This window comes from Macrobrachium rosenbergii, chromosome 47 (assembly GCF_040412425.1).
Source record: "Macrobrachium rosenbergii isolate ZJJX-2024 chromosome 47, ASM4041242v1, whole genome shotgun sequence".
Lineage (NCBI taxonomy): Eukaryota > Metazoa > Arthropoda > Malacostraca > Decapoda > Palaemonidae > Macrobrachium > Macrobrachium rosenbergii.
This window is the reverse complement of record NC_089787.1, coordinates 46221572-46249301: the sequence shown is the minus strand read 5'-3', so window position 1 is coordinate 46249301 and position 27730 is coordinate 46221572. Positions and strand designations below refer to the sequence as shown.

Genomic DNA, 27730 nt, shown 5'->3' with positions numbered 1-27730 from the left:
TATATATATATATATATATATATATATATATATATATATATATATATATATATATATATATATATATATATATATATATATATATATATATATATATATATATATATATATATATATATATATATATATATATATATATATATATATATATATATATATATATATATATATATATATATATATATATATAGGCTACAGACCTTCATGCCCGAAAGGGAGTGAAGGCCCTCTTAAGAGGGGAGCTTTTATAAATATTCTGCTGTTCACCCTCTATGCATTTTATTGTAGAGAAAATACGTGAACAAAGACGAGAAGGCGTCTTTGTAGATGCAGGGGTAGTGCTGGGTATTTAAAAAAATAACGTCTTTTAGTTGGCATTACGGGCCTAAACCCATAGGGAGAGTTTCACCAAGTAACCTCTATTGTAGGTGGTCTTAAGCTTCCTTTTCCCTGTTCTATGTTCGGCGATGTTTTGTCAGAATTTTCAGACTGCCCGAAGCGTAGGCCTCCAACTACAGCCACCCTGCTTTGACCGAAAGAGGTCAGAGAGAAAGTCGCCAGCCTGCGAAACACACGCGTTGTGTATAACTGAATTCTTTGTTCTTGTTCTCTTACTGTCTTTATTGATATTAGTGAGCTGAGACAATGGCCTGTTTCAAGACTTCTGATCGTCCGTTGTATGCGCAAACAACCTACGTCCATGGTAAGTCTGGAAATTTTGCAGAGTTTCGTCGATTCGCTAGTATCTCTTTCTGTATTTCCAGTTCCTTTGTTTTCCCTCTTCACCACCATCTACTATAACCCACGTAACCAATTTACTTGTATGAAGTCTAGAGTAAGAATAATTTATATTGCTTAGCGACACTCAACTATTCCCGTGCAGTAATTAGGAATAAGGGAAGGTTAAGTAAGTAATTTTCAGCATTCAGGCAGCCTTGTGTCTCGATCCCATTGTTTGGAAAAGAAATAGCCTTTATCAGTACTAAACAGCATATGATATAATCCATTGTGTTAAAACCTTATGTGAAGCAAAGGGAAAATTGACTGTGTCCCAAGGTGGGCGATTGTTCAGGAAATTTCCTCGCTAACTACATATTCTTTCTGTGTCGGGTTTTTCTTCTCGACTGGCGACCTTATTCAGTTAATAATTGTCTGTCTTTGAGGTTAATGTTTAGCTTTAAATGACAGATTACGTGGGTCCTTGGCACTCAGGGCCTCATAAATTACTTTAATTAAGTAATAAACTCATCAGCCAAGTCCCCACACAAAAATATACATATATATATATATATATATATATATATATATATATATATATATATATATATATATATATATATATATATACAGTATATATATAGTATTTATAAAATTCGTCCCCTAGCCCATTAGCTAGGAAATCAAATTTAATGGTGGCTGGAGGAGACTCCACTATGGTGGGGTGAACTTATGTAGGCCTGCCCCCATATCACCTGATTTTGGGGGGAACATACTGACCTCTTAGTCCCAGCATTGTATGATTTTTGGGGGGTCGGAGAAAGCCGTTAGGGACAGAAAGACCAGTCAGGACCGTAATGGGCCACTATGCTGACCCTTAAGAGACTTAGCTATAAGGCCTATCCCTTTTCGACCTTTCCACTGGCTGTGATTGCCTCTTCCAGATCGATGGATGTCCTTGTGCCCAGCCCTAGAAATCAAATGAGAAGGGATCGCAACCTCGTGGGTCACTCCGTCACAGACCGCAAAAGCACCCAGTTGGCGCGGTCTCTCTTCCCTTTACACTGGCAAGATTTCAAGACTTCTGCGGACGAAATTCATCTTTTGCAAGCGAGCTCCATGCACAGATGTAATAAGGTACGTTTTTAAGTTGCAATTAACACCCGATTCTTTTTCTTCTCGTAAATTTCTCTCCATTTTCAGTGTTTCCAACTTTTCATTCTCCTAAAACAAAGCCCCTTTGCTTCCCACAGCCTAGCACACACATTTGGCCCTCATGGTTTGTCCCAAACTCAAATTAAATTAGTTCAGTGATAATAATTAGAGCATTCCCACCATAGTGTTACCATGGGCTAATCAAATCTAATTGATCAGTTCCTCCATAGTGCATAGTAATTTCATGTGAGAGAAAGTCATTTGATTTGAATGCTAACCTGGAATTCTCTTCCAGAATCCTGTTATCTGGCTCTTCCAGTGGTCTGCTCCTGCCCTTGTGAACCAAAATAGCCCTAGACGTTTAACTGCCATCTTGCCACGTGCAAGAGTTCTTCTGATTCAGCGGTCCAGGGGCGCTGGAAATAGTTCCCCCTTTGCAAATCCAGTTGCGTTAACCACCAAATATCATTCAACCAGTCGCAACCGCAGAGTTTCATTTGCTTGTCAAACTATTTCAGGGCTGCAGCCCTTTCGGATTCAGGTACTTGCTACGCATTGTCTAGCTGTTATTGCACATTGTATGTGCTTGCTCGCTGCTCAGTCAGCCCTTCATATTAATTTTCTGATTGCTCCGTTTGTAAAGAAAGTCAGTTTAAAGTTATTGATTGGTGTTTAAAAGGCGACCTCCACTTCTCTGCTTACTTAGATTTGATATCAAGGGAAGTCAGTTTATTCATTACATTTATTGCTTATATTCTGAGCGTTATGTGTTGGCCCGTAAGGCAGTTAAAAAAAATCCATTGATACGTCATCATCATTATTCAGAGAATATTCCGTTTTATGTATGTATATATATATATATATATATATATATATATATATATATATATATATATATATATATATAACGGATTATTCTCTGAATAATGACGATGATATATCAGTCGTGCAAATACCTCGTAAAGTAAATCTTTACATAAACCGAAATAATTAAGTAATTCAGTTTATTAGACGTATATAAGTATACAGAAAAATAAATACTATAAATGATTGCTAATAAGTATAACACGAATTATCCCCCCCCAACATGAAACTCAATACTTGATTGGTATTTAGACCAGATGTTATTGGAATATTTGAATAATCGCCCATTTATTCTGTATTGACAGGTCCTTAATTAATTCCTCCCGAAGTGTTTTCAGATGTGACTACTATAACAACATTGTTCGTAGTTATTGTTTGTCATACTGACGATGCAATCGCTGCCAGAACTTTAACCCTATGTCTCACAACTTCCTTCTACCTTATTTACAGCATTGTTGACCTAAATTAATACACACACACACACACACACAAACACGAACAGGGGTTTAAGGTATGGCCAAGTGCCAAGGGACCTATAGGTAAACTTTCCTTCATTAAACAGTTAACGGCAGTTTTGAGTCAAGGCTGCTTAAAATCTTGTGAATTACAAGACAGGCGAAAATTGCAGCCTTGTAGTAGCGGGAAACAGAAGTGGACAGAAATACGATTGTATGTCCTTTCCTGGATATACGACACATGACTATTGCTAAGGTCAGTGGTTAGGAAGCTCAATACTCGCCACAACTGACAAGACTGGGATCGAACCCTATTAAATCGAACAGGATGGTGTTACTATATCAACAACGCTTAATATACCATAATGGGCTCTGTCCCTCCACCTGCCTGCCCTCCCCTGCACACACACACACACACACACACACACACACACACACACACACACACACACACACACACACACACACGCTCGTGCAAAATAGGCGAGAAAAATCCCCTCCCTATTAACCTTCAGCGCGATAATAGTTTTATACTCTTATGTCTGAACGAAGATGAGAAATCAGATTGCACAAGTAGACTTTTGAAGAAACATAGATTAATCTTTTCTGTATCAATGTGTAGAAAAAGTTAAATGCATATATTGACTAATGTCTCTTCAGGAATAGTAGGCATTTGGACAGACCATTTGAGGTGCTATAATGCTAAGAGTAAAAAAAAAAATGCGATTCTAGCTGTCATAGATATAAGCCATTGACCTCTCTCTCTCTCTCTCTCTCTCTCTCTCTCTCTCTCTCTCTCTCTCTCTCTCTCTCTCTCTCTCTCTCTCTCTCTGACGTTTAGGGTGCTTTTTATTTAGGAATCCCTCATTGGCAATGTTCCCACAAATAGGTCGTAGATGAACATTTCACGAGGGAGAAACCATTAGTCTCAAGGAATGCTGGGGTTGGTTCCCATATAAACATTATTACGAGGCATAGCAATACATCAGGCCAGTTTTTTGTTCTTTATATTAATGCTTGATAAAAAGCACTTTTTTGTCTTCATGGGAAGGATCTCGGCATATATATTTTCCTTGTACTACAGGATACGGATTTGACTAACCTGTGTTATGCCATCTTATTCGGCAAATTGTTAACTTTTGAAAAAGCTCTGGTTCAGCCTGTTATGTAACGCTGTCGCTTTAATCTTCTAGTCTTCAACCCTGTAAAATTCAGGAGAATTTTATAAAATCTTAATAGCTCTGAAGACATTTCCCAATAAGGGTCTGTTGAACAAACTTCCTATTCATGGCTTTCATCTTCTCTTCAGACTCATTTTTTACTTTTGTGTGATACCTCTATACATCTGTTTCCATCTCCACTAATAGTGGTATTTCTGTTTTTTTTTTTCTTGGCTACATTAATTGTCCGCCTTATCAACGACATTCTTCTATTCAGGCACTTGCTGTTGATTCAGCCATGTAGCCTGGCAAGTCACTGACACTTACTCTCGATTTTTTCATTTTGTCTGTCAATTCTGGTCCTGAGAACATTTGGGAATGTGTACACCGTGCATTAGTCAAGTCCACTGCCTCTCAGATAGGAAGTACCTTTTTACTGTTTATACGAGGTTTCATTAATATTTTTTATTCCGTTTAAAGAAAATTAAATTAATTTTCACTTATTTTATGGTTTAGGTTCTTTAACACGTTTTGGAGAGAGAGAGTTTTTTTCATCCTTGTGGCCAAAGACTTGTATTGACATTATCCGTCCTTTTTTGAATGGTTGCATTCGTACTTGGGGTTTTGATTTATTTTTTTTCCTGCACGATTCAAATGTATTTTGTTTTTCCACAAGACCGGATAAGTGTAACGTAAATCTCTTACCCAGTAACGCAACATTGCTCTGCTTTCTACACCCTTTTTCTGTACGTCAGAAAGTGTCTTTGCTGTCGCTTTGCTGTTGATGATCTGTCAACAACAGTTAGTCCCTTGGGCTGGAGAGTCGTCTTCCCCCTCCCCACATCCAGTCTCCAGGAATCAACGATCTCCGGATTGCCCGGCTTGGTGGCCGTCTCTTCTCCACTAGTACGAGCTTCGGAGTTCTTTCCTTAATGGCTTTTTCCTGATTACTGCAATTTTCAATCTTTTAAGAGGATGGCGGGCCTTCTTATAGTCGCAGTATGGTATATGTAATGGTCCCTCTCTTCGTTGTAGCCACCTTGGTGTGTTTCGCAAACTACAGTGAGATTTATGGCTCTCTTGAATCTTCATCAGTTGATTTATCGTATTCAAATAAAATGTTGTCATTTGGCACTATCGTGTGCTACAAAAGTAGAAGTCTCAGTCATTTGATTGTTGCTTCCCAGTTTATGCTGTTGTTTCTCAGAGAACAAGTTAGAGGTACGTTGCCTACATCTTGAACGATTACTAATCCTAATATTTGATAAAGTTCCTGTTCCTCGTCTTGAAGAATATTTGGGACTTAAACTGTGGATGTAGGGTGCACCAGTTATGCAACACAAACTACCTAATGGTGAGAAAATGGAATTCTTTTGTTTAAAGTCCGTTTAATTAGTTCTGGTCGATACTTGAATGGGTGACCGTTTATACCAAAGATGCCAGACATCGTTGACAAGTAAGTTTCAGTGCCCATCTGTGTAAGCATGGGTATTGGTCACAATGGTGCCTGACAAGTAACTGAAGTCGTGCCAAATAAGTGAAAAGAGTAAATGATTAACCCAGGAAGAATTATTCAGCCTCATTTGTACACCCATAATACTTTAATGAGGAGATTGTTGTCAAAATCAAGGTCTAAAGAATTCTTTAGACCTTGGTCAAAATAATCACATATGGTTATTTTCTCCTGAGCATCTCATTACTTCAAAGACGCTGATGATAACTCGTAACGCGATCGTGGTCTTTGCCACCGTCGGAACCATAGCACAGTGACTAGGGTCATTACATATGTGCTGATTGTTTTATTTCCATTTTTTTATTGAAAATTCAGAAACCTTGTTTTAATGTTCTAGCCATTTTCAAGCCGGTACGTAGTGCGTCTCGATTAATTTATCTTATTTTTATCATTTCTTTTTACTATAAAACAAATTGCGTCAACGGGTTTGTAAATTCTATGATAAAATCTATATACTTGTTAGAATATAGGCCATGATGGTACTGGTGGTGACACCAAAAAGCTCCTCAGTAAGGTAAATTTTATATGGAGACTTAGAATATGCAGTCGGTGTTTGTTATGTATTGTCGATTTTCTGGAAAATCATATAAGTAGGTTTCGAGAGCTGATTAACCCTCATCTTCAATCAAAATTTTTGGCACGCTATGGGAGCTGATTATGGTCTCAGTTCATAATTCTGAAATACAACACAAACGTTGATTGTGGATTTCCTGTCTCAATATTATTATTATTATTATTATTATTATTATTATTATTATTATTATTATTATTATTATTATTCTAACGTAGAAGGTCTTGGCCTCGCTATTTTTGTAATAAGGCATCTATGGTTACATATAGAGATTATTGATAAAAAAATATGAGTTTTAGCTGTTACCTACAAATGAAAATATGGATAAGACTATTTTTTCTGAGCAAATATGCTAATATTCAGTAAATTACGAATCATATAGCTAGGAAACTAAGAGAAATAAATAGTCAAGATGAGGATAATCTACTCATTAATCGATATCTGTAAACATAATAATAATACATCTGGGAAACAGTTATTCCAACAAGTTATATGCAAAATACACCCATCCATTTGACATTAGCGCACTTATATTGACCTGCGATGGAAAACCAACCTTAGACAAAAAGAGCAGCTGAAAGGAAGAAACTACTGCAATGTCCGAGGCAGGAAATGCATTTATAGCACCTACCACACATTTCCATTCTGTGTTGCGGAGGACTCCACGGAAATCCACTTGATGCACTTGCCCTTCGGCTTCCAAGATGAGGAGGGCTTTGTTGCTTCATTGGGGATGAATCGTCCACTTTGAACATGACAGAAAGAGTTCTTCAGAAGGATATTAGAGTGAATGGTTATCTGGCCGTTCAAGTAACGCATCTCAACAATGTTCAGAAACTTAAAAAGTACTGAATCTGAATGGAACAATTATATCACCTTCTTTTAATTCTCTTCAGAATACGAATAAATATATATATATCATATATCCATATATATGTTGACCAGAAAACGCTGAAAAAAAAAGGCGCCAGAAGAATTGCTGGGCTCCTGCAAATGTGATAAATGGAGAATCGTGGGGACGGTTTGTCCCCACGACAAAGTCATTTATCACATAACAGCACCTACCACACATTTCCATTCTGTGTTGCGGGGGACTCCACGGAAATGCATATTACGACATTTGCCCTTCAGATTCCATAAATCAGGAGGACTTTGATAAAAGCTATATGAATATATATATATATATTCTTCATCTATATATAGCGTGAATGGTTATATAGCCGTTCATATATAACGCATATATATACATGGTGTAAACTTATTATCTTGCAAATGGAAATACAATCATTTTCCATCTTTTAAAGGTAAAATTTGTATAACCTGTGCGCTAGATTTTGTATTTGATGTCGCACTTTACCACAAGATTCATTTTGAAATGAAGGGAAGACGTCCATTAGCCTTTACAGACTGTGTTGTTACCAGAAAGATTTTACATAATCCAGAGTCTGGACAGTTAGGCATAGATGAAGGGGCCTTCTCATTATTTTTCCAAAGGGAGATATATTTTAGTTCGCCAGCTCAGCACATTTTACTTTGCGAAATGACGCAGTTTGGTTCCTTCCTGTTTATAAATACCTTGAACCTAGAAGCTTGCTTCCTGACAGCCGGTACAACTAGGTTCTTGTGATGACCCTGTAGACGTAATTGCAGTTACCAAGAAGTTGCTGCCCTCTTCCATTGCTAAGGGAGCCGATTCGTTTATTCGCAGTGTTCGTTCATTACCCGCTTATTCTCTCTAAGCGCGTTCTCTTTTATAATCAGAACTGTTCTCGTGTAACGGCATTAAAAATTGGAAACATATAACCTAAATGATTTGAAGACATTGTTATTTAAAGAGAATGTTTAAAATGTGAAACGTTCAAAAGCGTCAAGACTCGTTTTCGAATGAAGTCTGTTCAAAGAGTTTGGTTTTTAACTCAATATATATTTTTTTTTATATCATTAAATTTTTGCATCAATACTAAGAATTTCCCAAGTAATTTGTTTCGTGTAGTACGACCTTAAAAAGAAAAATATCACCAAATGTAGGGTAAAATCTTGTTTTTCCTCTCTTTGAAATGATATTGTCACATCCATTACAGTAATCTTTACGTTTTATATATATACATTTTTTTACAAAACTATTTACAAATTCGTTTGTGAAGAATGCGTCACTGTTACACTACGTAATAAATATATGATGAAAAGTGTTTACATTTAACCATGTTTTTTTTCACTTACATTTAAATGATGTTCTCTGCTTGTCCAAATTGCATTAACATAATCAACAGCTATTCAAAGTCCAAAATTAATGTTATAATGGGCTGTTCAATTTACCATCAACAATTTTTTCCAGTGGTTCTTTAGTCCAGTTCCTTGCTGGATTGATGTATGTACAAAAATACACGACACAAAATTATTTCTATTTCTTCACATTTATTACAGCATTCGTCAGGGTTTATACTTAATATGTTCAGTCTGTCTTTTGTTGACATTGTTAGGAACGACACATATTGCCTCTTACAGAAGACTCAATCATTTTAAAATGTAGGTTTGACCAAATCTGTTCCCAGTGAAACAAGGAAATCGTTTACTCAACAAATGGTTCATGGGAAAGTTTTAAAACTTTATACACGTGTACCTTTGACATGTGGAAAAGTTTACATTACAACCTTTAATTGTTATGTTATTTATTTGCTCATTGTATGGTGGAAGTGTTTCATACAGAAGAGTTTGATTAATTAACAATCATATATATTAACCTATTTTTACAGTAATACCTAGTAAGTTGGTATCCATAAACATCTGATACAATTATATGCATAAATGTGCTTGAAAGTATAGTGGCTGCTTTATGATATACAATTATTACACCAAATCTTCCTTCTACGGAAATAAACTACTGTTTGTATTGACAAGATATTATATCAAATGAAAGTGATACATTGAACGTTGAGGAGAGGTGTGATTCTCAGGGTTATGAGACCGCAAAGTCTACGAGGAACTCGGCACTCATCTAAAAGTGGTGTGACCCATTGTAACTGATGCAAAGCCCTCTTACACTGGTAAAACTCACGCTGCTCATAAAACTATGAACAAGAACCAGAAATGCAAAGGAAACCCACAGAACCACGGCAGTTTAGTAGATCGGTTTGAACTTCTAAAACGGTCTGGAAGGATGAATTTCGGTTAGGAATACTTTTCTTTTTTATATTTAACAACAAGCAGTTGTCTGCTCACATGATAGAAATCTATTTTTCCCTGAAGAATCCTCTTTCGGGACTGAGATGGCACAAGTCTTGGGTAGAGTGAAGGCTTCTGTTGCGAGTGGCAGAGGAGTGATTTTCTGGTTAGATTTCCTCTGTTAGTAATTATTGGTATCATTTGTTTCATCAGATATATTTTAGTTGGATTACTGAGGATCGAAAGTATTCTTATGCCCAGATTATTGAGCATGAAGTTTTCATTTCATAAATAGTCTTTTTGTCCTGTCATAAAGTTGAGTATCTATCCTTCGTTGGTGAAACTTTTTTCTTCTTCTTCTTTTTATGCAGGAGACATTTCTTCCGCAGAGAATTTATTTCCCCCTTTAATGTTGGGCTTTTTCTTCAGTCTCAAGCCGATTTATTTTGCTGCGAAGAATTGTCCTTGTCCTCTTTGTTAATTAAGCGAGATGTTTTTCTTAAAAATTTTCTATCTCTTTCACTCACACACATACCGTACACACTTTTATTTTATGTGGGTTTATCTATCTGTTTCTATCACTGTACACACACACATTTATATATATTTATATATATATATCACTGTATATACACATATATATATATATATATATATATATACATGTGTGTACAGATTGATAAAAACAGATAGATATATAAACTCACATGAAATAAACACACACACACACACACACACACACACACACATGCACATAATCAAAGATCATTTCTCTCTTTCTGTCCCTGTCAATCGCTTAATAGTAAGAAAGCCGGCAACCTTAACTCCTTTCGCCTCCTTCGCACATAAAAAAGGCAAAAATATAAACCAGCCCAAACATTCCCATTGGATGGCATAAGGTGCGCATATTTTTGAAGGTCGTCATTTCCCAGACCTTGAACAACTAAGTGATAGCGGCCATGGTGTGTCATTTTCAAATGTGAGAAGACTCTCGTGATATCTCGATACCAAAACAGAGATGGGAATAAGGAGTCAAGGATCTGCCAGAGATAATCACTCTATCAGCAGTAGCTTTGAGTCGTGCTAGCGTATCTTTGTTTCAGTTTATAGTGTGATTTCTCGCTAAATACTTGACGATCGTCGAAGAAGTTTACATGCTCACAGGGAATGCAGGTTCGACAGAGTTTCTTTCAAAAATCAGTTCCAGAGGATTAACGAGGTGCAATCCAATGAGTTGTTAATTGGATGCGCTCTAATATGTCAAGATACAGTTTCCCGGCAGAGACCCATCTGAAATGTTTATCAACAATAAATGAAGGCAGAGAGTATCTTTTGACATCTAAAAATACAATCGTAAGACCGGATTCCCAAAGCCATGGTTTCGACCACTTCTCTCTGGCGTTATGAAGATCCGAGGAATTAGAAACTCATTTCACTTGAGATTTTCATCACATGTCCATCGTAGTTAGAAGATGGAAGTATGTCTGGCCTTATTCAGAGTTCACGAATAACGGCCGATGAAAAATGCAGACCATTTTTCTCTGTAAGCCTCCTTGGATTGTCTTTGAAGTCACCGTGCGATATTTTTAAATCTAGACTAGAAAGAATGGTTAGTCTTTTGCGTTATCACATTCGGGTTAATCGTTGCAAAATTAAGAATTTCATACTACACACAAACACATACCCACTCATTTCTACGAGAATTTTTCATACCTAAGCCTTTATAACATATATATCCTTTTCTCGTTGCTAGGAGAAAAGCAGGAACGAGTATTCTTGTCATCAAATTACTGTAATTATTAATTTACATACTATCCAGTAACAAATACATGAATACAACGTATTTTTCATTTTTATACCACAAAGAAAGATATTATCTCCAGTTCTGATAGGAAAAGAAATGTTACCAGGGACAGTGAGTAACTTGAAAAAAGCAAACACTGCACAAACACATGCACTGGCTCCCACTTGCTCCCAGTCATGTCTTTTCTGTTTTCTCCTTTGGCCTGGCTCCAAAGGGGTTGATCTCGGCGGACACGCGTTCTTACTCCACTACCCTGAGACTCTTGGCTTTCCCTTCCAACCTGCTGTCTGCCAGCCAATTAAAAAACAGCTTCTGCGTTCATTCAGCCAATCAAATCCATATTCTTCTTGTCACCTGTTAACCAATCACAACAAAGGATATCAGAAGTCTCCCAGGGCCAGAGGAGTCTATTATCTCCGGACGAACTAAAGGAACGTTTATTTATTCTCATTATTTCCTTTCAGAACTATTCCGTAAGTAAAGAAATAAAAAGAAAAGATAGATAAAAAAAAAAAGCTACGTGCCTTGTCCTAATTCACAGGATTAAAGGCTGTCGAAAAGAAAAGTTAGACTTTAAAGAAAGCACATGGAATTTTGACGTTTCAGGGCTGATTTCGTTTAAAGTGTGACAATGATAGATTTAAATTTAACTTGGAATAATGATTATTGGAAAAAAGATTTTGTTATAAAAAAAAAGTTTCACAGAATGGCCAAGGAATCTGTTCTTGTTGGTTTCTCTGAATTTATTTGTAAGCATTGATGACAAGAATACCTGTGTCTGTTTCATGCGAGTGTCATTGAGAGCAAAATACTCTTAATTGTTATGGTATAAGTTATGATAAATGTGTGTTGTTATGCCTCCATAGATATTTAATGCCTTTATCAATGGAGTGATGCGAAAAGTCAGTCAGTGCATAGCATGTCAGTGAAAAACTATGGGGGTAAAAAATGGGTCTTAAGATAAAATGAAGAGTTGCTGGTTTGTGTAGACTATTGTTGACTGACGATAATGCGGTTAAACTACAGAAGTTAACGAAAGCGTTTATACGGCGACAGGGGCGTCATTTCAGATTTTCGTTGTGGGGGGCAAAGACGATTTGGCGAGCGAAGCGAGCCTAATCAGCTGGTTTTTTTATTTTGAGCTATTTTATGTGCTTTTTGAAGCACATAAAATAGATAGATAGATATAACTTAATGTGATGACACATTTGAATTTCGTAGGAATAATGAAAAACCAGCTGTTGTTACTTCACTGGGCTTGGGGGTGGGGGGGGGTGGGGGGGCAGTTGCCTCCCAGCCCCCCGCCCTAAATGACGCCCCTGTACGGCGAAAAGTAATTGAAAGTTGAAGTGAGCAAGAATGAAGGCAATAAGATTGAATAATAAATTGTGTGTATGGATGGTGGACGAATGAAAGCAGCTTATTCGTATAGGAATATGGATGCAAATGTAATGGATGATGGTCAGGAAAGTAGCAGCATGAGTGCAGAAGATTTGGAAGAGAATGAGAGGGTCTAATTAAGTCAAAGTTGGAATGTATGAAGGAGTGCTTGGCCAATTATCCTTTAAGAAATGATGCATGCATATTGAATGCGATAGAAGAGAAAAGTTTGCAGTTCCTGAGGTGAAATGTTTGTGCACTATATGTGGAATAAGGATTTAAAGCATGAGAAAGTAAATACGAAGGATGGAAAATGTTAGTCTAGGTAAAAACAGGCTTTGGAGTGGTTTGGTCATGGAGAGAGAATGAAGGATGATATATTGGTGAAAGAATATAGGTATATCTTTTTGAAGTGATGAAAGGAAGGGAGACAGAGAGTGCTGAATAGATGGGATAAAAGAAGTATTTGAATGGAAGGAACTTAATGTTCAGGAAGCTAGACTGAGTTCAAGCAACATAGAGGCAAATGGCTCATCGTGTGTAGATGTTTTGATTTACTGATGATGGGTTTTCTGTGAAGGTATATGACGAATTTCTTGTATTTTTTGTTGTACAGTGTGGGTGTTCATCCTCGATTCAGCCGTTAAAATATGAATATGGTGGTGTATTTTGTCTCGTGTTTCTACGGAGCCATGCAGCGTTTCTCTGTGACAGCGAAGGCGCTGCAAGTCGTTCAACAGGGTAGTTTCACCAACACCGTAGACGTGTTTTGACAACAACTACCTTCGTTTAACTGCAACTGGTTAATACCTGAAGAAACTGAGGAATCATAAGGTCTTTCTTGACTTTAATTTAATTGAACTCTTTATGCAATGACATTTCGTAGGCCTCTTAATGCTCGCACTTTAAGTTTCTCACGGTATTAAACCTGACCATTTTTTAGTATTACTCAAATTAACAAGCAGAGAAGAATACTCAGATTAAGGAAGATAGACTCATCCATTATGTGCAGAGGGAATAGTCAGCCAACTAGAAAGTTCCATCAGACAAATCGCTTCACACTTTTACAGATGATATGGTGCAAAGTGATTTAATGCAAAAAAGACAAATTCCATATCCTGCAGTATTTATATGTAGCCACGTAAGATTAAAGATCATTAGCCCACTTAATGGGCATACCTTCTGCAGGGAATTACAGACAGCCAAGTTAGTATCAGAGGGTCATCTGCCAGGTCTGGTAACACATGACCTGAGCGAGGAGACTGCACCTTCTCGACTCGACTACCATCGGTCGTTTTGTCTGCATAACAGAGAGAAACAAAACAACAGATCATCGGCAGGGCTCTCCACTCCATTGAGACCGCTTTAAGACGGCTGCACTCCCAAGGGGTCGTTCTTGCCCATCCTTCATGAACACTGACGTGGGTGACCAAATCAGTTAATATGCGCAATAACACCGATGAGCCGCCGGACAATACATTTCAATTTTGGCTTAACTTGCTCAACGATGCTGAAGTTTGGGAGGTGAAAGCTCACGGCCCAGGCGGCTGTTGACAAATTATTAGGAAGCCCTCGAGCAAAGGGCCAAAGAGGAGAGGTGATAATGGATAAGAAATATGAAAACCTAAATGAAAGCGGGAGAAATTGAGCAAATATGACGACGTCTGTCTGTCTCTCACAGACTATCACAAAAAAAACACACACACACATATATATATACATACATATATATATATATATATATATATATATATATATATATATATATATATATAAAATATATATATAACTATATATATATATATATAAAATATGGAACTGAATGATGAATATACGATGAATATATAAAAAGACAAAATCCACGAAGGAAAGAGAAACACTAGAGTGCTAAGGCCTTTCGACTGTCGTCCTTACTTAGCAGACTGAAGAAATATAAAAATAAGTTTACAAAGAAAGCTCATATAAATGACAGATGAGGATTACCAAGGAAAAAATATGTACCGGGAATCCAACACAACTGAAGAATTAGTAGAGCTGCCAAAATAGGGTTAAATATTTAAGAGGTTTTACAAAGGATTAGGGTCAACCGTTCAGAAGCAATGGTTGATCCTAATCCCTTGTAAAACCTCTTAAATATTTAACCCTGTTTTGGCAGTTTTACTAATTCTTCTATTGTGTTGGATTCTAGGTACATATGTTTCCTTTGTAATCCCCATCCGTCATTTCTATGGATTTTCTTTTGTAAACTTATTTTTATACTTCTTCAGTCTGCTAAGAAAAGGATGACAGTCGAAAGGCCCTGCAGCATCCCAGTGTTTCTTTCCTTTGTGATTTTTGTCTATATATATATATATATATATATATATATATATATATATATATATATATATATATATATATCTCTAGTTCTCTCTCTCTCTCTCTCATACACACTCTCTCTCTCATATCTATATATATATATATATATATATATATATATATATATATACATACACATATATATATATATATATATATATATATATATATATATATATATATATATATATATATATATATATATATATATATATATATAATATCACACATTACCACAGGTGAAAAATAAGAAACGGGGTGTAGGTCCTGACCGGTTTCGACTTTATTTCCAAGCCATTGACGAAGGACTGGTACAGAGTAAGAGAAGTCTCAAATATATATACTACAAGAACAGTACTGACGAACATACACAACCGTTAGAGACTACATATCCCCACTCAGGCCGGTGTCGAGGTAGGAGTGGCCTTTAAAACTCATTTGGCTAAAAATCACAATATACTCTCAGGGGACATTGCTGATAAACAGACCATACGCCACCTCAGATCCACACCTGACAGGTGTCACGGAGGCGGAGTTTGGAAACTCATTAACATTACTACCCTCGTACTGTGTTTACAAATATGATAATCCTATTTTCATACATCTCTACTGCCTACCTTAAAGTTTAAACAAGTTACAAATTTCTTTTGATATTAAAGGATCAAGTTTATACATCCCTTGACTGGTATTCATATTATGGTTGTAACTTTCTTTTATAAAGCTAGATTCAATGATGTTCCTTTCTAGTGCATTATTAGAATATACAATCCTTTTTGCCCCTTCCCAGTTGATAGCATGATTGTTCTCACTAACATGTACAAATATACCACTGTTCTCTTGTGCATATCTCACACATTTCTTATGCTGTTCAATTCTTTTTTCCAGTGCTTTCCCGGTTTGGCCAATATAAAAGTTGTCACAAGACTTACACGGAATTTTATATACACACGCTTTAGTATTGTCAGGGGAGTTCTTGATAAGTACATTTTTCATTGTTGTATTGTTCTTAAATGCGACATTAACACCAAAATTATTAAGAAGATGAGGGATATCTTTCATATTATTATTATAAGGCAAAACAAGCAAATTTTTTGTGTTGTAAGGTTCTTTCTGGTTTTGATACATAGTCTTTTTTGCCGCTTCAAATTGCACTGTTTAATACACTATCAGGATATTTCAATTTCTTGCCTGCATTCCTAATCTTATCTATTTCATCATCAATATATTCAGGGCTACATACCCGTAATGCTCTTAAAAACATAGATGAAAACACTGACCTTATTGCTTTGTCCAGAATAGGAATGCACATAGGAAGAAATATTAGTGGGTTTTCTATACACACTATATTTAAACCCACTACTATTTCTTCGTATGAGGACATCCAAAACGGTAAGCACCCATCATTTTCCATTTCCATCGTGAATTTAATTGATGGTACTAATTGATTTAACTTGGCAAAAAGTTATTTACATCTTGGTTCCTGGCCATACACAAATTATGTCGTCAACATACCTAAACCATGTTACATTTCATTGGGATTATGTTGTTTAATATCTTCTTTTAAAAAAATTCCATATATAAGTTACTTAACACTGGGGATAGAGGGTTTCCCATTGCCATACCAAAATTTTGCGAGTAAAATTTACCATTAAATTCAAATTTACAATCTTTTACAAATAATTTAATCAGTTCAATTAAAGTACTTTTAGAAAATGGGATATCCAGCTGTGTGTTCTCTAACAATTCAGATAAAAACGCCATCAGATCATCTATTGGCACAGTTTAAGTACAGTTTTAATTTACGATCACGGTTGTTCGTATTTCTCAAAGTTCGTAAGTAGAGGAGCGTCTGATACTAAGATTTGCATTATGTCATGTTATTTTGCTCCCAGACATTTGCTGTACTGACATGTAAAGGTTGATTGTTAGCAAGGGAAGCGAATCGCCCAACTAAGAACCATAAATACTTTCTTTGTAGAATGACATTTTGTGATTCTTGAAAATGAGAGAAGTGACCTGACCAAATATGCCTCCAATCGGACTCGCTCAATCGGGAGTAAAGCTTCCTTTAATTAGAGTTTTAGTGTAGTTTTCTTACTTTTCCATGCTTATGTGTTAGACAGGTATGATTGAAGTAAGCTCCTCTGATTATAATTATGCGTAATTTTGTGTTATAGCATTATGTTTGCAATGGATGCTAGAGGAATAACAGAAAAAGTGTAAAGTTATCGTAAATACCTGTAAAACTTTGATTTGGAAGGGCCTTTATGCAAACATGATCGAGTAGATTCCAGACAAAAACTGGCAGAATCGGAAATAAAATTTAGCGGAAGCAGATTCCAAAGGGTTCTACTGTTAAGTTTAAGCTTAAAGTATCTCACATCAGATTTTACGCTTGTGGTGTTAGAAGATGAAACAGATTTTCTCTCTCTCTCTCTCTCTCTCTCTCTCTCTCTCTCTCTCTCTCTAAATTACTGTATATACATATATATATATATGCACACACACACACACACACACACACACACACATATATATATATATATATATATATATATATATATATATATATATATATATCATATATATCAGTTGATGTTTATATAATTTTCTTAAATGATTCTGGTGTTACCTCCACCCATCCTAGACTTATGTATTTAAAATCAAATCAGATCAGTCTCTTGTATTCTTCCGATGGTCATATACCATATTTAACTACCATGTAGATGTACCTTAAAGATATCAAGAGCGTATCAGCGTCAGATGTAATGTCAAAATCACTGACTTGTATTAATGGTGTCGCTGTCTGGCAGTGATGGCTTATGACACAAGTGTAATAATACCCCGTAGCTGACACATCTTGAAGATATGACGAATATCTTCAGTAAGCGAGACCAGTTAATGTTCCTCTCCTCTCGAGCTTGAGGTTGGTTGGGAAAGTATAGAGACCATTGGCTCTATACTGTGAACTGTAGAGCAGTCTGGTGGTGACGTTGTCTAGTTTTGTTAGCATTGGTATCGTTAACTTAACTTACCCACAAAGTCGAAAGCGCAGGCGGTCATAAATTCATTCCATCCCAAGGGTTTTCAGAACTTATCATCTTCTTATATTAGTAAAGTTACCGCGCCGCAGCCTGTTTTCCCTCGAAGCCTGAGCAATGTCCATGCTTTTAAGTAAAGTTGAAACAGTTATGAAATGTTATTCTTTATTTATGGAAACCTCAGGTTAAGACTCTGGATCCAGTCAAGAACTCTAATTCAGTCGTTTTCTCCCTGAACAGTATGAAAATGTCACATGCTGTGATGCTCGATGGCAACTGTCAGGGAGTTCTACGGTCTACTCTTCAGTTAACGAAAACACCAGTGCAACTTCAAACGTCTAAAACTTCCGCTTTCCGATTGGCGAATCATTTGATCAGTCTGATATTGCAACATTGAGTTTATTGAGCATAGAATTTTATAAGTATTGTCTTGTCAAGGACACTGGTACACCACCGAGAGAGAGAGAGAGAGAGAGAGAGAGAGAGAGAGAGAGAGAGAGAGAGAGAGAGAGAGAGAGAGAGAGAGAGAGAGAGAGAACTGCAGACCACCCGGTATGAGGACCAATTTCAGGGCCGAGATCCCGTAGAAGGTAAGAGGAAAACTGCTTATAGACATACGGTAACCACATGCCCTCAACCTTCTGTACTGTCTTCAGCCTCCCCCCTACCTCCCTTGCCCCTTCTTCCTCCCTCCTATTCCTCCTCTTCATTCATTATACTTTGCCGTGCTGAAACACTCCCTCTGGAGAAAAGGTATGTCCCTTTGTAGTTCTAAAGGAGTAGACGAAGAGAACACGAATTGCATTACATAATATGTACAATGACTTTTTTTTTCTCTGAAGTACCCGTTTATTTAATCGCAAGAAAGAATGCCTGTGAGCGTGCGTATATTAAGATGCTAAAGAAAATGATAGACGCAGTTGCCATCATTGATTGGCATGGCCTGTACGAAAGGCTGCGTTTAAAAATGTGTAGGTAACTCATACATTCTCCTGATGCCCCCACCCCTCCCCACTCCTTCCCATCAGCCTCACGCTCATAGAGTGACAGGCAATGATGTAATGCTTGCAAATAGCTCCTCAAGCCTAAACAAGCCGTTGCCATGGTGTTGCTCAGAGCCTGGCACGTTGCTCCTGCATCTTGAAACTTCTCCAAGTTTACCAGGCAGTTCACTCATCGTTAGGTAAATTGTGGAGATTATTGTTCTCACCATTATATGCATGGGATTTACGGCACTCGTACACTGGTCTTCAGAGATTTTTATTTTTCATTCATTTTCAGGTAATGGTCGTTGGCTGTGCTGTGACGCCGCTCCAAGTTGTTTCTGGCTGAAGGTATGGGGATCAGGGCTTCTCATGGTTAAAGGCTATTGCACTGGGGTAACTGAACTAATCATCCTGATGCCTGCTTAAAATAGAAGGTGTCTCGATGAGGAATGGATATCATCTTTATTTGGTCATGTTTATCAGAACTCCTGAACGCTGCTCATTTACTTAAGGTAATATTACTTGTTATTTGATTACTACTGGAGTGTCGTCTCATATTATTCTAAATGTGTACGTCTTGCAAAACATTAGTGCCATCCATCCGGCTCGAGACGGTGAGTAGTTGAGAGCACTCAGCATCACCTGCTTTTATTTCTGTTTTGCCTGATTGCCTGGAGAATCTCTGTTGATATTTGTGGCGTGGCTAAAGGCTCTTCTCAGGTGATGGCCAGATAGCTGTTCCCCTCAAACTTTGGGTTACGCCATAGTCTTTGCAGTATTGCCTTCCAGTATTGAGTCTCTTTCATGATAGTACACTCGAGCACACTTTTCTATGCGTACACACCCTTTAACTTTCATTCATCGTTCTTTGGTATTAATAATGAAAAATATTAAAATGTATTAAATATTTATATATACACATATATATATATATATATATATATATATATATATATATATATATATATATATATATATATTGTTTTGTGGTGCTTGCTTCCTTTTCCTTTCTGCTATTGGACATTATGTCATTATGGGCAGTGGAAGCTTGCTATGCAGGTTCATGGCCTTGTTCTGTATGAATTAGCGCACATGATGAGTAACATAATTAAAAGAGATGTCAGACTCAAGCCTCGAAGCCCTTGACAAGGTCTGGCATAAGCTTTTGCCTGCGTAATCTTCATGCCTGTGAATCAACTTTTCACTATAAATAGTTTTTAGTTTTTTTGGGCACTGTTTCTGAGGAGGGCGGATGGTTCTACATCCTAAACCTTCTCCCATTTATTGAAGTGTTATCCGCTTTCTACCCTTTTCACCGCATCAAAGGTGCTCAACTTATGCCTCGCCCTTTCAGCCGTCCAACTCATGTGCAGATGATCTTACTCTTCAAAACTCTCCGTCCTTTTTCTTTCGCCTCTATCAAAAGATTGTACGCATAAACTGAATCATTTCTAAGATACTTTTTGGAAACTGTGAACTAAAGAGTTAACAGTTTTGGTTAGTCCATTTTTCTTTCCGAAAAGGGAGTTCCAAACATTTTCCGAAAGTATGGGACTCTTTTATATATATATATATATATATATATATATATATATATATATATATATATATATATATATATATATATATATATATATATATATATATATAATTTATTCGGTCTATTTTTATTTCGTGTTATTTTTCCTCAGTCTCTTAAGAAAATTCAAACCTTGGGAGTTCTACCTTATGGATCCAAATTATTCCCTTGGCTTTTCCAGTTCCTTTCGAAACATTCAAAGTACTGACTGATAATCACCTTTCGTGGTATTGCTTTTGTTATTGTATATGTGGTCATATATCTGTTTATTGTACGTGTAATTATTAATGTTTTTATTAGAATTTCAAAATTTTATTTCATAGGATCTTACATTCAGTTTCCCTTACAGACTAAACAGTATTAGGTTTACGTTTTCGTTAGGTATGAGTCATTTACTGTATATTTTAAGCCTCATACTTGGAATCTCTCTCTCTCTCTCTCTCTCTCTCTCTCTCTCTCTCTCTCTCTCTCTCTCAAGTAGCCCAATTCTCCTCTTCAATTGCGGAGGATGGTGAGGTATATATTCCTAGCTTTACAAAATAACATCTGAGTAACAAGTAAATTATAAGAAAAACAAATAAAATAAAATTGATAAATCTGTCCCCCAAGAATATGGATTAATAACAAACACTAAAAAACATCTGTTTACTGTCACACTCCTTAAATCACGAGAAGCATCAACTTTCCATTATGACATTCCACAAATTTCTTATACAGTACATCGTCCTTCTTCCTTCCAAAGGCGGAAACAGGAAAATATGTCATGTAAATTGTTTATCTCTCTCTCTCTCTCTCTCTCTCTCTCTCTCTCTCTCTCTCTCTCTCTCTCTCTCTCTATATATATATATATATATATATATATATATATATATATATATATTATTGTTTATTTATCTATTGACTGGGCTTAAATACATAGCACTCCGGACCCAACATGGTTGTGTGGTCGTGAGTCGTACGATTTCCTTAGCACTTTGCTCTCAACAGACTTGCGTTCGACTCCAACTGATTCAGGTGAAATTAGTTGTTAAAGCCTCTAGTGGTGTATTTTTTGAAGTTCACTTCACAATTGCTAATAAACTATAGGAACGAGAGCTTATGTCTATCCACCCACCAATTCCTCCCCTCCCCCCTCTTTCTATCTCAAAGAAATTCTGTATAAGTCATAAGACCAAAGCAACGCTCTCTCTCTCTCTCTCTCTCTCTCTCTCTCTCTCTCTCTCTCTCTCTCTCTCTCTCTATATATATATATATATATATATATATATATATATATATATATATATATATATATATATATATATATATAATATATATACACTATATATAAACGATACAAAAGCGATTTCTTAGGTATCGTCTGCTCTCTCTCTCTCTTTCTCATATATATATATATATATATATATATATATATATATATATATATATATATATATATATATATATATATATGTGTGTGTGTGTGTGTGTGTGTTTGTGTATGTGTATGTTTGTATGTGTATATATATATATGAAACGAAATAAAGGCAATCGCATAATTATCATCCTCTCTCTCTCTCTCTCTCTCTCTCTTTCAAGAAAGGCAACAAGAAAGTGCAATACAATCATCTTCCTCGCTATGTGCTCCATCTGACCAAACTTGAAATTCGGGTTCGTTGAAATCAGGCCTTGCTGATGAAGTTCGCAAATGAAGATTCCTCCCTTGTGAGAATTGGAGGCGTTTCCAGCGCTTCCCCGCTTCAGACAGCGTAGCACTTTCTGCCTACAGATCGCTTGACTCGTCAAGTGTTGGGCTAAATTAAGTAAGCACAAGCGCGTAGCGAAATTAAAATAGTATCACTTTCTGCCTCCTCTTCGACTGAATTGCCTCGAGCAGACTCCTACGAGTTCAACGTCTATAGTGTGTTCGTAAATGTACACGCGTGTGTATGTACAGTGTTTATACTGTAAGTGTGTGTGTGTGATCGTTGCTTGTATGTGTGAATTATATTTATATATACATGCATATGAGTTCACATGTACTTTCGTTTGCGTAATGTTGGCGCACGCACCTGTGTTGTATTTGTATGTGTGTTGTTTGTGTATGTGCGCTGTTTGCGTGTGTGATCGTCTTTAAACGTCCGTGTTTGAATATCTGGAGACAAAGGTGTGAGTACTTTTGGGCGTGTGTGGCTCGGGAGGAAGGTAACGGAATTTTGATAGCCGAGAGGACAAATGTGGAGGAAATGTGCCGCCGTTAATTTTGTGCCTGCATGGTCCTAATGAAAAAGAAATAAAGCTGCAAATGTTTGCCATGTTTGTTCTCTTTGGTTGTTGTACGGCATTCTTGTTTGTCTTACGCTTCAAAGGTCATACTACGCTTTTATTGCGTTAGAAATTATGATTCTGCATTTAGGATTATTTCTCCATCCACTTGACTCGCTTACGTGCATTGTGATATTGCCTTGATGATGGCTTCTCATATAACGTAGGTACAAGAGATGAAGTGTAATTAATTTCAGAACAATGACCCCTCCGTAAACGCGTACATGAATGTAATGTATTAATGCTAGAGTAATGCGGGTAGGCTCTGTGCAGGCAAGATGGGAGACTTCCCCCCTACCAATTCAAGCGGGTGGTGAACGGTTAGATAACTCCAAGCATTATATTCGGGCGCATAATTTATTGCACAGGTGATGATGCATCGCAGATTTTTTCTCGGGAAAGTGCCTTCAGAGAACCAGCTGCCATCCATATCTCCACTTAAGAATAAATATTAGACGCCCTTCTTTGCAGGCGCTCGCTTGTTGGGCTCTCGTCTTCGGGGCGAAGAGTGTCTGCAATGTAGGGCGGGTAACCAAAGCTTCGAGATTCAAATCGTACATTTCAAATATATTCTTCGTGAAAAGATCATTAGTAGGTATTTGGATTTTATCAGTTGGATAAATTTAATATGCATGTATGCATGTCCTTATTAATGCAATTATGTATGCATATTTGTTTGTACACGTGTTTCTCTCAAGGTAGTTTGTTTACGCAGCTACCTTTAGACAGCAGACGAGTTCGTAAAAACAGTGGAGACGTATCAGCTCCGATTAACACATACGTTGTGACCCTCAGGTTGTTAGAGTAATTGTTTGATTTTCACTTACTAGAAGAAACAGGTCAGATGACTGGGCCTCCCATAGTTCTTGGGGTACAGAGAGTACATCTTTGCTAACTATCGACTACAGCAAGTGGTGTAATATTTCTACTACTTGCCCATCATAATTCAGATAACAGCGATTTTTTACATAAACAATAATTATTATTATTATTATTATTATTATTATTATTATTATTATTATTATTATTATTATTATTATTATTATTAGGTTGCTGTGGTATTAAGGTCAAGATTTAAGAGACACAAATTAATATGGAAGCTATGGTTATCTAGCCAACGATATTCCTTGTAGGCACACACAAACGCCCGCGCGCGCGCACACACACACACACACAGACACACATAGAGACATATTAATATATATATATATATATATATATATATATATATATATATATATATATTATATATATATATATTATATATTCCTTATATATATATATATATATATATATATATATATATATATATATATATATTATATATATATATATATATATACATATATATATATATATATATATATATATATATATATATATATATATATATATATATATATATATATATATATATATATATATATATATATATATATATTTAGTGTGCTAGTCAACCCCGTACTTCATACAGAAAGTTATTCGGTGCTTCTAGTAAATATACAGAACAGATATTTTAAAGAGAGAGAGATTATGTAAAGTTGGCCATCTTTCATATCAATGAGTGTGTGCTTTGGTCTCAGAGAGAAAGAGAGAGAGAGAGATAATTATGTAAAATTGGCTATCTTTCATATCATTGAGTGTGTGCGTTGGTCTGAGAGAGAGAGAGAGTTCTTACCTTGCAGCAGCAGCAGCATTAACAGCAGCATCGAGGGGCGTCGTCGTCAGTCGGGGTTGCAGCCAGCGGGTCTCAGAGATATTTTCGTCCGGCCCTCGACTCCCCACCAAAATAAACACTAGAACATACAACTCTCACTCACCAAAACCCTTTTGCACTAACCACTACTACTTTTCCACTAGTACAGAGGAAGCACTTTTCTTTTTCACTTCACAGCTTTATGCTTTATACTTAGAGCCAGCTCTAAGCAATGCCGTCAAAAGACCTCCATATTACTATGATGGTTTGGTTTCCTTTCACCTTTTGACTTTTCCCTTTCCTCTTTCTCTTCTTCTCTTTCCTCTTCTCGCACTCTACGGTTGTTTCTCCTCTTTGCCTACTGAACTTCCATTTACAACAACTTTGAAACTGATGGTTTTTATCTTTGGAAGAGGAAATGCCTTTACATAGAGCTCTGATTCATCGATCACTAGTTTTCAGGAAGCGTGTACAAGTTTAATTGATACAATTATTTTTTAATGGTTTAGAGAATCTGTGCAAAAGGAATGAACATTTAATAAGGTGAGTTAAAGTACTCTTCACTGGACGTTTAACACTAAAGTCAGACTTAGGAATTTACCAAATTTTGACAGTTTCGTCTCTGTTCCCCCTAGTCCATCGTGTGCGTCAGTGACGGCGCCACATTAATAATTTATTAGCTATTTATTTTTTTTATCTAGAAGATTTGACTCTTAGTTTTCCTTTTGTCAGCAATATTGTCAAGAGGTTGGTGCGCTTCTAAGGTTCATGTTAACACTGGGATTTAATTCAGTGGTTCATAAGGCCTACTTGAGCCGTTGCATTTTGGCGGCAATGTCTGAGCAGAGCCACTCACTCGTCTCCTCATTAGGCATCAGAACTCTGATTAACTTTATCTTCTATTCAGATCATTGGAGTAATATTGCCATAAGCCTTTTCAGAATGAGAAACCTAAGAATTCTCTTAAAATTTCCATCAGTTGATTAAGAGATTTAACTCTCCTTCTAGATCATTTGAGTGATAATGAAACACGTCATTTCAAGCTAAAAAGCTGCAGGAATATCTTGAATTTCCTGACTGTTTATTGAGGCTATCGAGAGATAGAACTTTAATGTTTAAATCGTGAGAGATATTTCAGCAGGCCATTTCGAACCTAAAAAACAAAGTTCTGTCTCGTGTTAGTGCTTAGAGATAAAACGTTCCAACTCTCCTGTTTGGATCATGTGAAAGATTTTTCAAGAAGCTATTTCGAAATAACCGACAAAGGCTGTCTCTCTTCAACTTCCAGACAGTTTGTTGGAGTAATCGAGTGATTTCACTCTCGATCAGTGACCCATCTCTGTATCGGCCCAAGCCCAGACATGATTTCGAGTTGATCGTTCGTGAACATTTCTGCAGTTCCGACGACGACTGACTGAATCCTCCTGTTCAAGGCATCAAGGGCGTTGGTGTCTTCGGGAGGCTAACGCCTGTCCCAGTGAGCCTCATTTTCATCTGTGCTTTGGCCACTTGTGTGCTCGTTTTGTTTGTTTGTTTTTTGATGGGTGGGGGTTGGGGAGGGAGTGGAAAGGTCTTTTGGTGGATTTATCTTGGTTTCCTCTCCAGTTAATTTCTTGCGCTTCTGTTTTATTTGCCCTGTTTCACGTCGTAGCAAAGCACTTGTTCTGTAACGCTGCAGGAGCAGCGAAGAATTAAAGCAGCCTTTCCCGAACACATTACTGTTCAATTATTTACGAGAGCAATCAAGAATCTTTAGATATTTATGAAAAAGTCTCTTCCATGCAGGAATTAAAATACCATTGGGCATTAGAAGTAAAAGCAACAAACGCTTCAATGGTTTGTTTTTTATTTTATCTTAATGTAAGCCGAAACTGTGTATATCCTTATGTTATGTTCTTAATGAAATCTGATCTAGTTTCAGAGTTAGCCAGCAAAGTAAATTGTCTTGAAAAACGTTGTGTAGAACTTCCCGTCACTTTAGAACTAATTGTCCAGCTTTATTCTGTGCTGAAGTCTTATTAGGAGATGTTTATTTTTATACAGAAAACGAAAGTATTGGCGATACTTATTAACTGTGAAAAATCATTGCAAGGCTTGGTTTAATTTTCATGTCGGTGCATCCCTGGATATCAGAGTAATGAACTCGACGATTTCCTCGAAAATCGTCACACACTGATCCCCACCGCTTTAGAACGACAAATTCTCCGTCAAATCCTTTACCGTGAAACTCGCCGCTGTGACCAGGTGTCACTCGTGCCGCCTCTCCGTCAGAACCTCGGTGATATCCCTGAACTTCACTCACACGCGGTGACCTTGTTCTTCGCCGACCTAATCTCCCGAGCTCACGTTATCCATTTTCCAATCGCTAACTTCAGCGATTAGTTTTGTCATCTCTAATTATACCAGCAGGATACCACTTCACTAGTTGAACGCCCACTCAACATTACGTGTGGCATCATGAGAGCCATTTTGCATGCACCAAAGCATAATCATTTTACCGGTTAAGTTGGATTTGGCTTTGGAGCATCCACTTGACAAATGGCATTACCCGAAAGCACACACACACACAGTCGCGCGAGCACACACGGTTGGCGCCAACACTAACTTTGCTAGACTGGCACCTTTAGTGCCACGATGCCATCGAGACCCACATCTTTTGGTACCTACCCTCTCCCGTACTCCCCTCGGGTACGACAGGCCCCCCCGCCCCCGCCTCTAACCACACCCGAGGGGAGGGAATAAGAGAAAAGGGTCGAAGAACGGCCCTACGAAAGGACACGAGAGAAGACGCGCCGAAGTGTGTGTACTGAATAGAAATGAAGAGGGTGGTAAGGCGCGGAAAATATTACGGGAAAGGTAAAAAAGAAAGGATTGTGGTTGTTGAGAGAGAGAGAGAGAGAGAGAGAGAGAGAGAGAGATCCACAGTGGCAGTGATAAATCTCGGGCATTTTTTTTTTCTTGGAAGGACGAGAATCAATCATCGTT

The 27730-nt window shown here is 37.0% G+C and overlaps 1 protein-coding gene across 2 annotated transcripts in view; it reads right to left on the bottom strand.

The window, feature by feature from the left end:
• LOC136830826 (delta-like protein B) overlaps positions 1 to 27356 on the bottom strand; it is a 628420-nt gene extending 601064 nt beyond the window's left edge. For both annotated transcript variants that reach the window (XM_067090799.1, XM_067090803.1), the window contains exon 1: positions 24728 to 27356. The gene's annotated coding sequence lies outside the window, so the exon portion shown is untranslated. The remainder of the gene's footprint in view (positions 1 to 24727) is intronic.
• Between the last annotated feature and the right edge of the window lie 374 nt (positions 27357 to 27730).